The sequence below is a fragment of the Miscanthus floridulus genome, chromosome 11 (genome assembly GCF_019320115.1).
Source record: "Miscanthus floridulus cultivar M001 chromosome 11, ASM1932011v1, whole genome shotgun sequence".
Lineage (NCBI taxonomy): Eukaryota > Viridiplantae > Streptophyta > Magnoliopsida > Poales > Poaceae > Miscanthus > Miscanthus floridulus.
In genome coordinates, this window is record NC_089590.1 from 59,182,881 (window position 1) to 59,194,611 (window position 11,731).

The following is an 11,731-nucleotide window of genomic DNA, read 5'->3' on the forward strand; positions in this document are numbered from 1 at the left end:
ATTTCATCACCTTCCATCCTTCAGTTCTTACTACGATGCTAGAGTTAAGACAAGCCGTACCGACTCGGCGGCGATTCATGAATCAATGTCCCTAGCTTGGTACCATCGAAAACACATGCCTCGCTTATACCCCAGGTACAACCAGGACCAACCCATCACCCTCCTATCAAGGGGTCTAGGTCCCATCCAAACTTGGACTCCATGCGCCCGCTTCTAAGTCCTGGACTTAGTGCGGTGCAATGACCTCCACCATCCCCGCCTCCAATCAGTCGGTCCAAAAAGAGTTGGAACCCATGACAAGAGAGCAACAAGTCTTCCCTACGCCCATACCCAAGTATGTGCTCGGGATAATAGATCTGTGACTTGCTTAGCATCCATTACAACGACTGGTCCTTAACTGACACAGATAGGGAAAAAGTGTAACCAAGCTATGCCCTATTGGCCACAGGACACAACCCCTTACACCCACCAGTACCCAAACCATATCCCTGCCCGGTCACCATTTTCCTTTCCACCATTTTATCATGAGTGATCATAATTGTCACCTATTGTGACTAACGACAAGTTACTCATGCTACCGAAATCCTAAGCATAGCAGCTACTCGACCTATACTAGTGGAACTCATAGGTAGATATATTTATGCATGTAGTTTCCATAAATGCCTATAACATAAATGCACATCATATATATATTCAGTGATCAGTAAAAATATGGGTTATACACCGGGGCTTGCCTTGGGCAGGCGGTGGGTCAACAAAGTCATCACCAAATGGCTTTGGGGCTCCTTCTAGCACGAGGATCTCCTCCTTATACTCCTCAATGACCTCTTCATAATCATGTTCATCCACGGGCACGAACTCTACCAACTCATGATCTACATGCATGAAATGATGATGCAACACTTAGTAATACGACAACAGCAGCTCTTTTAAAAAAATACATCTATCAATCTACTAAGTGAGTTCTATCGACTAAGGTGCTAAGTTACCTACGGTTACCACTAACAAGTATGAAACATGCCATCTATTATCTTAGCAACTAAAGTTATTCTTACTCTTAATAATGGTTTACTCTATATATAATAAAACAAGTAGTACTAGCTATTCTATTTATCAACCTACTCTAGGGTTACAAAAATTACAGTAAGCACATAATAATCTCATGAGTCTACTATAAAAATTTCATGACTAAAGCTATCACTGGTTTGCCACAAAAATTCCTACAATTATTAAGCTAACTAATATTAAGCTTCCCAATTTGAATTTCTGAACCTATCATCATAACATCTAACTGTGAACCAACTATACCAACAGATAGATAGCATTTTTGTGAACCTAACAATTTTTGTTTCACCATTTTTGGATACCCACAACATTTACTATTATTTTTCAAAGTTCAGTTCGAAACTATATTGAATAAATATTCAATAATTCGCTGAAATATGAAAACCGAATTCCTCCTCGCGCGGCCCACTTCCTGAACGGCGTGGCCCACTTCCACGCACGCTCGGCCCAACATGGGGAGACCCACTCGTGTGCTGGCACTTTTGCAAAAGAGCCCCCGTTCTCTATCTTATTCGCGAAGCTCACTCAAACCCTATTTCACTTAGTCACGGCATTTGCATCTAGCACCCTTCCCTTAATCCAATTTATGTTTCTCAAGGTCCCTAGATGGAACTAACAGAGGTCGCGGCCTCTCCAGCCAAACGCCGGCTGAGCACTGGGCCTCCCTAGGCACCAACCAGCACCAGCATGACACTCTACGTGCAACGCGCAACTGATCGAGGTAACAAGCACCACGAATGGTGCAGCACGAAGGTGTGGCCACGCGCTGTGGCGGGGTCTGGCCATGGCAACACTGACACCGGCAAATTTACCTAACTCAACGCCTCTACCACTACCCGGTATGCATCTACCGACTACCAGCAACAAGGTAGAAGCCCTATTTGAACCGCTACTACAACTAACCAAGCTGGCCACGGTAACAACATCTAATCCAGTTCACCGGCGGTAGCGAACGCGTCTTGGGTGACCTAGATCCCTAATCGGTTCAACCACCTACCATAGGAGCAAGAGGGCCTCACTAGAGACATGACAGGACGGGCTGGATGAAGTCGCGAGGCTCGGCAATGGGGTTGGCCATGTGTGCGGGGTTGTTCCGGTGCCACTGTCGACCGTGGTGAAGGCGTTCCTGGTGACCTACTACTTCATCGGTGAAACCGCTGCACTGGGCGAGGCAAATAAGTTAAGGAGACAGCAAAAGCCCTGCTCGATTGAGACAAAGGAGCAAGGAGCATCGCCCTGGCTGAGCACCCGCCTCATCGGCCATGGCAGACCGTCACGGGGAAAATGTCCCTACATTACCTCACTAGAGCACGAGAACTCATCGGGTCGACTCCACTCGCAAGCTAACTAACAGGTCTAGTTGGGTGCACAGGTGAATTGGAAGGAGGTGGACTACACACGGCCAATTTGATGGACGACGGTGGGGAAATCCAATTGAGGCCTCGACACCGTACGGCTGCAACAGCAGTAGGCTTGGCATGAAGCTGGACTTCAACGTGACCTCCAGACATGCGCACTTATGAAGATGGGCAAGGCTCTGTGGTTCTGCCTTGGCGTGGCTCGGCCGACGTGGTGCCATTGTAGGCGATGGGACGACGGCTTGGTGTGGCGTGAATTTCTAATTAGGGAAAGGACGGCAGCGCGACAGAAAAAGACTCCACGGCGCGCGTATGGGTCCGGCACGGCGGCGTGTGACCACGGCACCATGACTCACAAAGCGACGGCGGCACGGCACAGCGCGCCACAGAGGCAGATGCCTGTTCGGGGGCAGTAGCGTGGCAACGCAGCGCACGCAGACTTGATGGCGAGGGTAGGCCCACATGCGTGTGGCCGCAAGGGTCAACGGTAGCGGTGACCACGCGGCAGCGATGATCGGGGTGCAGCACGGCCGTGGACGCAGTTTCGACGTGATGGCGATGGCGACAGGCGAGTAGAAGGCTCAAGCGGACGCATCGAGTGGGCAGAGTAGCTAGGTCCACCGGTGTGGTGCGCGTGCGTGCGTGAGCGCGTGCCAGGGCGCAGCAGCAGGAGTCATGGTCAGCGACGCGTGGGGCCATGCACGCGGGGCGTGCAGCGCGCAGGCGCGACAGGGCGGTCCAGCACAGCGCACCGAGAGCCGGCAGGGTGACTGCGCCCAGGCGCTAGCATTGTTCAAAACATGACTTGCACACTTTTTAAAGCAGGCTAAAAAATCCCATTCAATGATCCAAATGCTAAACCAACTATTTTACGTTTCAGATGGTGTATCAAGCTACTAAAACCAACCTTAAGACCATGCCACTACTTAACCCGATTCCTCGATAAAAATTCTTAAACTTAGCTTCGTCGACACACTTTCTGACTTAAGAAACGACTAAGTTATTTGTTCGGATTCGCGTCACTTTCGATTTCCAAGCTACCAACTATGCTATCTAGCGAACCCCATTCCCGACCGCAAGTATTTCACGGACACCTACGAAGTTTGTACTACCAACTTTATCAAAGTTTCGTCTATGCGTTCTATAGCATTCTTGTTCAATAAAAATTCGTTTAGAACACTAAGTGATACAACATGACATGAAATGTAACATTCGTTTCGTGTTTCCGGTGAACGTTTCAAGTTCCGTACATTGCTTTACACCCTATATTACATACATTTACACATAAATATGATGCTTATGCAGTGTTTTAGTAAAAAGTTGTGTAGTGTAACACTGAGGGTGTTACAAACGCATTCGGCCTCGGGCGGGAACACAGGCCCCCGCTGGGGGGCCCACGCTATCTCCAACCACTATGGGTGTGACGGCGCGAGCGCGTGTGGCTGGGGCTCAAGGTCGTGCGCGGCGCGTACCTGACCCACGAGACCCGCCTCAAGGCCGCCCTCGGCGTGCCTTCGCCCATTAATGGCAGCATCTAGGAGGCCCACGATTGCTACAACGGCTGTGTCGCCTTCCTCGACTGCGTCCGTCAGGGATTCGCCTCTGTCATGCTCGCCACCCACAACGTGAAGTCAGGTAACTAATTGGCCGGACAAGTAATGAACACTTGTTCTTGTCTTCTCTTCATCATGCATCCAGAGAAGACGTCATGTTGTACACGTCACGCTGAGGTCCACCACCGTCATGCTAGGGCCGGAGAAGACAAGGCATCGGCGGTGTGTTACTGCAAAAATTGGTACACAGCTGGAGGTTGAAGACGAGGGCACCAAAGTCATTTCTTCCATCTTCTCTCTCCGTAGATCTAAGAAATGAATAAAATATTAGCTGCGGTGTGTTATGGTAAAGAACCCCAAATTTGTAATGGTACTGAGCAATACCGCTCGTTGCGGTGTCTATCAGCATATTAAGTTTTTTTACGGTGTCCTATAGCAAAATTTCCCTATCAGTTATGTAAAATATCAACAATGACAAAGCCCAGCCCAGGACCAGGATCATATTAGTTATGTAAAATATTAAAAAAAAATTAGAACAACTAGTTTAATCTTATTCTGATGCATCAGTGTCATCGGTTTTGCAGTGTTTCTAGCCACTTTTGTAGGTCTGGCAATAGATTCAGACTCTGTTTCATTGAGTTATCGCTCATGTGAGCTGATGCATATTAAGGCAGTTCTGCATTCTTGCATACCTTTATTGCATAACCAGCAACAGCCCAGACCCACTCTTCTTCAGTCTTCTTGCCTTAGCATGCTCCATGCATTAGATATAAATCATTTTGGTATGTCAACTAATGGAGCAGGCATCTGATTATTTGTGATAGCACGTGTTTCATGTATCTTTTTCACTTTTTCTGAGTTCTTGAATCAAACAAGAAGGCATCTAAATATTTGTGATGCTGTGTCCTGTGTAGTTTCATGAGTTCTGAACCAAACAAAAAGGCATTTGTAACTGTAATCCTCAATGTACCCAGACAAGAGATTAGTTGCACCCATGCTAGGAAAAAAACTCCTATGTGCACGAACCTGAATGTGACATGTATCTGAATTTTTATTTTTCATTATTGTGCCTTCCAGAGTTGCTGCAGCATATTTGAACTCTGATTTGTCAATTTAGTTTTATTGACCGTGAACTGAATTTTCTGTTTATGATAACTCTATTGTACGTGGTAGCATAATGAATTCCAGGAGGCTCCTGCTTAAAGTTTTACAAAGGCTTCATGCGCAATTATTTATTTTGGGCACTAGAATCTGAATTTGTTTGATGAAAATTAAAATTATTAGCTACTGCGCTAGCCTTAAATGACTGTACTTTGTACTACTGCTTCTTGTTTCTCAAATGTCCATGTTTATCTCATCTTTCAGATTACAAACAAGAGGTACCTCTTGTGGTGATGCTTGATAAGAGGACCGAAGTGTTTGGTAGGTTTTCCTTTTGCTAGGTAGCTGCTACTAGGTAGTTCCCCAATTGCCTTTTTTATGCAGACTTGTAGGTAACACATGGAGATGCATATTTTCATATATTAAGATCTTTTCATATATTACTAGCTAAGGTCCAGGTTCCCCAATTTTCTGATCTTGATGTACATACGCAACCGCGAATGTGATTTCTTTTGGTTGTCTGTTTTCTTCTTGTCCGTCAAGTTGCTGCCTGCTGTACTTGTGCTGTTTGTTAGCTGGTTATGTGCTGTCTTTGCTTTTTTTTTCTATCATTTATTTTCTAAAAGATAACCACCGTTAAAATATTCCAGAAGATTACAACCATAAAATCTTCTAGAAGGTTAGTCATGTGACGTGCATGTTCTGTTTTTTTGTTTTGTTTTTTCATGTGACGTGCTAAATATTGATTTATTGAAAAATGTGGAAGACAACAAACAACAAAATCTTCCATGAGATGTGTAGTCAGTCCCGAGGTAAAATAACCGGTTTTGATAGTGCAAGGAGTCTGTTCGGACGGTTTTTGAGTCTAGGGAGGATACTCGTTCAACGATATTCCTAAGGAAAAAGTCCACGTTACCTCCCTCAACTTTCGCGAAAGTCCGCTTTTCCTCCCTTAACTTTAAAACCGGGCAAAACACCTCCCTGGCCCTATTATAAGCGGTTTTGAAGGCGGTTTTATCTTTTTCTTTTTAATTTATTTTGGTGGAAATTTTAAAAAATCATAGTAAATCACAGAAAAATTATAAAAATAGAAAATTCAATTTTTAGACTCCACATGAGTAGATGAACATATAATATGGTATGCTTTAGTACAAAGTTTTTTTCTGACTTTAGATCTATGTCCTTATGTAATTAAATGGAATAATTCATAGGTGCAGCTTCTATGGTCCAATTGTAATGAAATTTTTATGATGGAATAATTATTGTATGTCTAAACTGTAATAAAAATTTCATACTCATTGGATCATTTATAGCTTAGTTATAGATTTTATTTAGGTTTATGCTTGTTAAATATAAATTAATCTATAACTAAGCTATACATGATCCAATGAGTATGAAATTTTTACTACAGTTCAATTATATATTTAGCCTGTTCGCTTGTTGGTTTCAGCCAGGATTTATCAGCCAGCCAAGAGTATTTTTCTCTCACAACAAACCAGCACCGGCCAGACTTATCAGTCCAGAAACCAACCAGCAAACATGCCGAATAATTAGCCCACCATTAAAATTGTCGACATAGAATTTTTGTCCCGTGCTGAGGACACACGTAGCAAGCCAGAAGGGTCTGCTCGATGGAGTTGTAGATCCGCCTAGCTTCAGCGCAGGGGTGGTCGATCCTACGCACTCCTCCCAAGACGTGCCAGTCAATTTGACCATGTAATTGATAAGGAGATAAAGTTCATCAGTAATTACGGGCGGAACTTGCCGATGTTGCCAGACAGTCCCGAATGTGCGGCTCTGAAAGCCGATATGAAAGGAGATCGACTAAATAGTCGATTCCAGTATATTCATGAGAATAAACCGGTTAAAGCTCATTGGGTTGTATAAGAGGAATCGGTTATCATTCAGGATAAATGTCGTTATTTGAACAAATATTAATCAATGACAATAAGATATCAACAATGATCTGTTTATGCTAAGCCAATGATTACAAGTAACCAAACCTCTTTTTATATAAAGAAACAATTCAACACCACTTAACCGTTTAATAAAGGTAAATCTAATGAACATGTTAGATCTCATCTATCGCTATGACCAGTGGGGCATGAGGCAGAATCATGTAGGCCGTAGAAATAACAATAGACTCGACGACCCTAACTCATTACTAATATCAGTAGGGGCATGAGGCAGAATCATGCAGGCCATAATACAATAATAAGATCATGGGGCTAACATGTCTTTCAACCTATCTTTACTTCAACGGTCTCGTGATGCGAACTGTTCATGAAAGCTCTCGATATCGGCTAAACAGCCGATTCAGCCATAGCGCACAGTTAAAGTCATGTCTTATCAGAAATAGATCTATCAAATAACGATCCCCACTCTTCGATGCTCATAGTGGGGTGTGAGGCAGAATCACACAGGCTGTGATAACGGGCCATGGAATGGTTCTCGCTAGCCAATACATCTACTCAAGACGCAATATGCTTTAACCGCACACTATGCACGATCAAGATTGACGCAAAACAGCCGATAAAATATAACTCATCATTTAAGGTGTAGATTAGATCAATTTATATTAGCAAACGATGGGCTAAACAAGATATAAGGCCGATCTAGATTAATCCCAATCGGACAGAGTGATATTGCTGTAATTTGGATAAACAATGAAAGCAATAAACAATATCAGTAACTTAATGAATCTACCAAAGACTGTCATTCTAAGGTAGAGCCGATAACTTGACCTTGATCTAGTTCATGCAGTGGGGGTCGACCGGATCGATGCAGCCATACTTGAACTAGGCAAGAATCGATAACTAACTTATACCAGAGTCGTAGTGGAGGTTGACCGGATCGATGCAGCCGTACGAATCAGAGGTATAAGACATGATGGTACTTACAACAAGTAGTGGAGGTCGACCGGATCGATGCAGCCATACTTGCTGAAGAACTCGCCGAGATCTACTCTACTCCTACTCCTAAGGGGTGGCCAGAGACTGAAAAAGTAAATAACTTGTATATTAGATTGATTATTGTTCTTTACAATAGCCAGGGTCTGATATTTATACCTGAAGTCTAAACATGAATCCTACTCGAGCACGATTCGTTACAATCCTTGCCACAAATGACAATATTCCTAATTTAAGATAACTTGGACTCTAATCTTTCCCTTTTTGCAGAGTCTGATATGTAGTTTCCTGGCATCAACCGTAGTTCATCATCGCTATCCGCTGACGTCATCCCAAGAGATCCAATTCCAGAGTCATATCTGAGTCGGCTGACATCGATCCTCCTTGATTGGCACAATCTTGGAAGCCCATGAGTTTCCGCATTCTTTCTCCCAAATTTTGGTGTAAACACATGCCCCTCCAATTTTGGGATAAAATGATTTTATTCTAAAATTCCAGCATATTGGTTTACCGCGCCGTAACCGCTCTATTCCGAGATATACGCATAACTCCTGACTTCCTAGCCTGAGTCTTATATAACATCTCAATAGTATCTCTTTCGACACACTCGGCCTTTTTGTTTTCTCCTCTTTTCTTGAGCCAACTCCAACAGCCGACGCTGTCATCACCAAGGCCTCAAACCCTAGCAAATCCGCTGTTCCATCGAACCATCATTCAAGCTATCTTCATCAGATCTGAACCTGCTCCGGCCGTGATGGCAACCAATGACCATGTTCCTATGGTATGTTTCCAAGTTTCCACTCTCCAAGTGTCGGTCGTTACACCGTATTTCTTCTCTTCTTGAATTTATTTTATCCAATTTCTAGGAAATGAGGAACGAGATCTTGATTCCATCAGCTATCATTCCTAATGTTTATTTTCTTGGGCCTATGGGTGATCCTGATCCATCCGATTTTATCCGCCAAGAAACCAACCAGATCCCCTTTAAATAGTCTGTAGTGGATTCATCTTTCTAGAACAAAACTCCCTTCAGAAACTGGCCTAAAGCGCCTAAGGGATAGAGAGATTGGTTTCATAGGGTATCCGCGAAAAAGGGTGGAGACTGAGAGCTTTATGATCTTAACCAGTGCTTGACACTTTCGTTGTCCGAAATGGAGAGGAATGATTCACTCTTGATCTCTGCTTCTTATTTCTGGTCTAATGCTCTAAATGCTTTTATTTTTTGCCATGGCCCAATGACCATCACTCTGGCCGATGTATATATGTTGACCGGCCTTAGAATTACCAGATCAGTGCAACCCAATGAGTACTTGAGTGCTGGCTCCAAAAGATTGGCCAAGATAGCAGACTGCACCAGATGGGCAAGTTACATTCTGAATCACGTCGAAGACGAATCATCTGTCAACGAACGAAAATATGTGGCTTTTCTAAATATGTGGTTGGAGAGATTCATCTTTTGTGGGTCGTCTTGTGGTCTAACTTACAATCACAAACTCATGGTGGAGCACCTAGCATTAGGCAAGGATATCCCTCTTGAAAAATATCTGCTAGGAGCTGCTTATTATCTGATGTACCAGGTGGCTGCCCAATTACTGAAGAATGAACCAATACAGACTATAAGCGGCCCTTGGTGGCTGATACAATTGTGGCTCAATTTGTACATGCACAAGATTGTAAGGCCTGATCTCAGAGACCTGAGCTTTCCTTCCTCTAATTTTGATGAGGAATATAGAGGCAAAGAAGGAAGAACTCGACAGCGTACGAGTTATGGTGAGGCTGCATCGACCATAATAATTGACTTCGATGTTGGCCACCTCTTCAAAAAGTTTTATAGAGGGTTTGATGCATCCGTCCTGACTTGGCTACCTCATAATGAGGATGATGAACTAACTTTTCCATTCAAATTCCGATTTGAATCCGGCTGTTCGAACGAGACAGCAGGCTGCGATCTTCAATTCCTTTATTAAGCCCTGTGTTCTCCTAGCCGAATTTCGTCACGATCATGGCAAAATGGTTAAAGGTTCCTCCATCCTAGGCAATCCTCCAACCTATGAGTTTTATAACCCTTCTTTTGTGGCCCATCAAGTTTGGCCTTGGTTAACTTCCCCCTCGCCTATTCTTCAAGAACATCCTAAAGCCGAGAGAAGATATTAGTGATGTGCTAGAAGCTTCCTAGAGTCTTTCAATTGGGATCAGACCTTCCTTCCTTTTCCTTGCATGACTAGGTCAGAGCCAGTTTTTCTTCCAACCTCTTTGACTCCTGGTGGCAAGAATGGCAGTTCCCATCTCTTCTGTGGGCCAGTCCACCCTCTATGTATAGCTCTGGATGGGGAATTTGCTTCTGACAGTGAGGTAATCTTTCATTCCCTTTTCAGAGAGATTACTTGGTGAATTCTCTTGCCACCCATTCTAACCGATCTTTTTAGGACTTTGAATTCGATCCTCCAAGCCTAGATAGGAGAGGGCATCCTATAGATTACCAACCGTCATGCCCTAGTTTCAAGGATGGGATCAACCGCACCTTCTTTGAAGAAGTTGATGAGAACCCCTGCCACTCCCACGATCGTGACACGTCAATCCCCAAAGCGCAAGGCGGTTCCAGGGGTAACTCAAAAGGCTACTACTGGAAAAAGACTCCACAGGACAAGGCCATCAGCTGCTCAGGTGAACGATTCATACTTTCTTCAAACTAATGTTCAATTTTCTGATCCTATTTTCTCATAGTTATCGAGCATTGCATCCCTAGTCTGCTTTGGGCGTGGGACTACTATCTCAGGCGCTTGATTCAACACCAACCAAACCTTTGTCGGCCGATCCTCAACAGGAGCCAATTTCGGTGGAAGTAACCGATGCTTCCACAACGGCAGAAAATGTGAATTTTTCCTTGATGCTTGTCGAAGTATTTTCTTTAACTTTTTGATTTACTTAGTCTTTTACCCTTCACCTGACTTTTTACTTGTGCCAGATACTTCTCGAGGAAACACCTGATAGTCCACTTAGCGACCCTACCAGCACTAAGATGGTCTTATTGCCAGTCCATACTCAGGCTGTTGATTCCCTAGCCCAGGCAAACAACTGATGGTGAGGGAGTTACTTGCTCCAATCGTTCCTTTGCAGCAAACATGAATTAAAAATCCTTCCTTGTTATTGCAGACACCAATGCTAGAAACTCGGAGCCGATTCAACCTAGATGTCGTCGATGCATCATCAGCTGTTCCCCCTCTTCTGATAGAGGCTATTACAGAGAAGGTACTATATCTTCTTTGCCATCCAGCTTTTTGATAAACTGATCCAAACCTCCTAATCATGTTTTCCCTTATACACAGGCACTCAGTCTTCCAGCCCAGAGCTACTCTCTCAATCTTGAGGAATATTTTGATGAGGATGAGATCAGATCGTCAGCTACTTCTTCTAGCGAAGCCCTAGTCGAAAGAGACCAGAAATCGGCTAAGACACATATTGCCAATGCTTGAGAAGAACATAGCCGATTTGGTCCAAGATACTGATTCAATGCAGAGTCTTCTTGGCTATAAAGGGCGATCCATCTCTAGCCCTCTCCAGAGTCTTGTCATATTTGTCTACTTTTGAAGATCAAGCCCTAAAGGTGAAAAAGATTCAGAGGAACCTGTCCAATCGTGAAGCTTTGATGGCCAAGGATAACTCTAACAGGCAAGAGGCTAAATAGTTGATGTGGCTAATTGATGATCTAAAAAATTCTTCCCCTAGGACCGATCTAGAGCTTTCC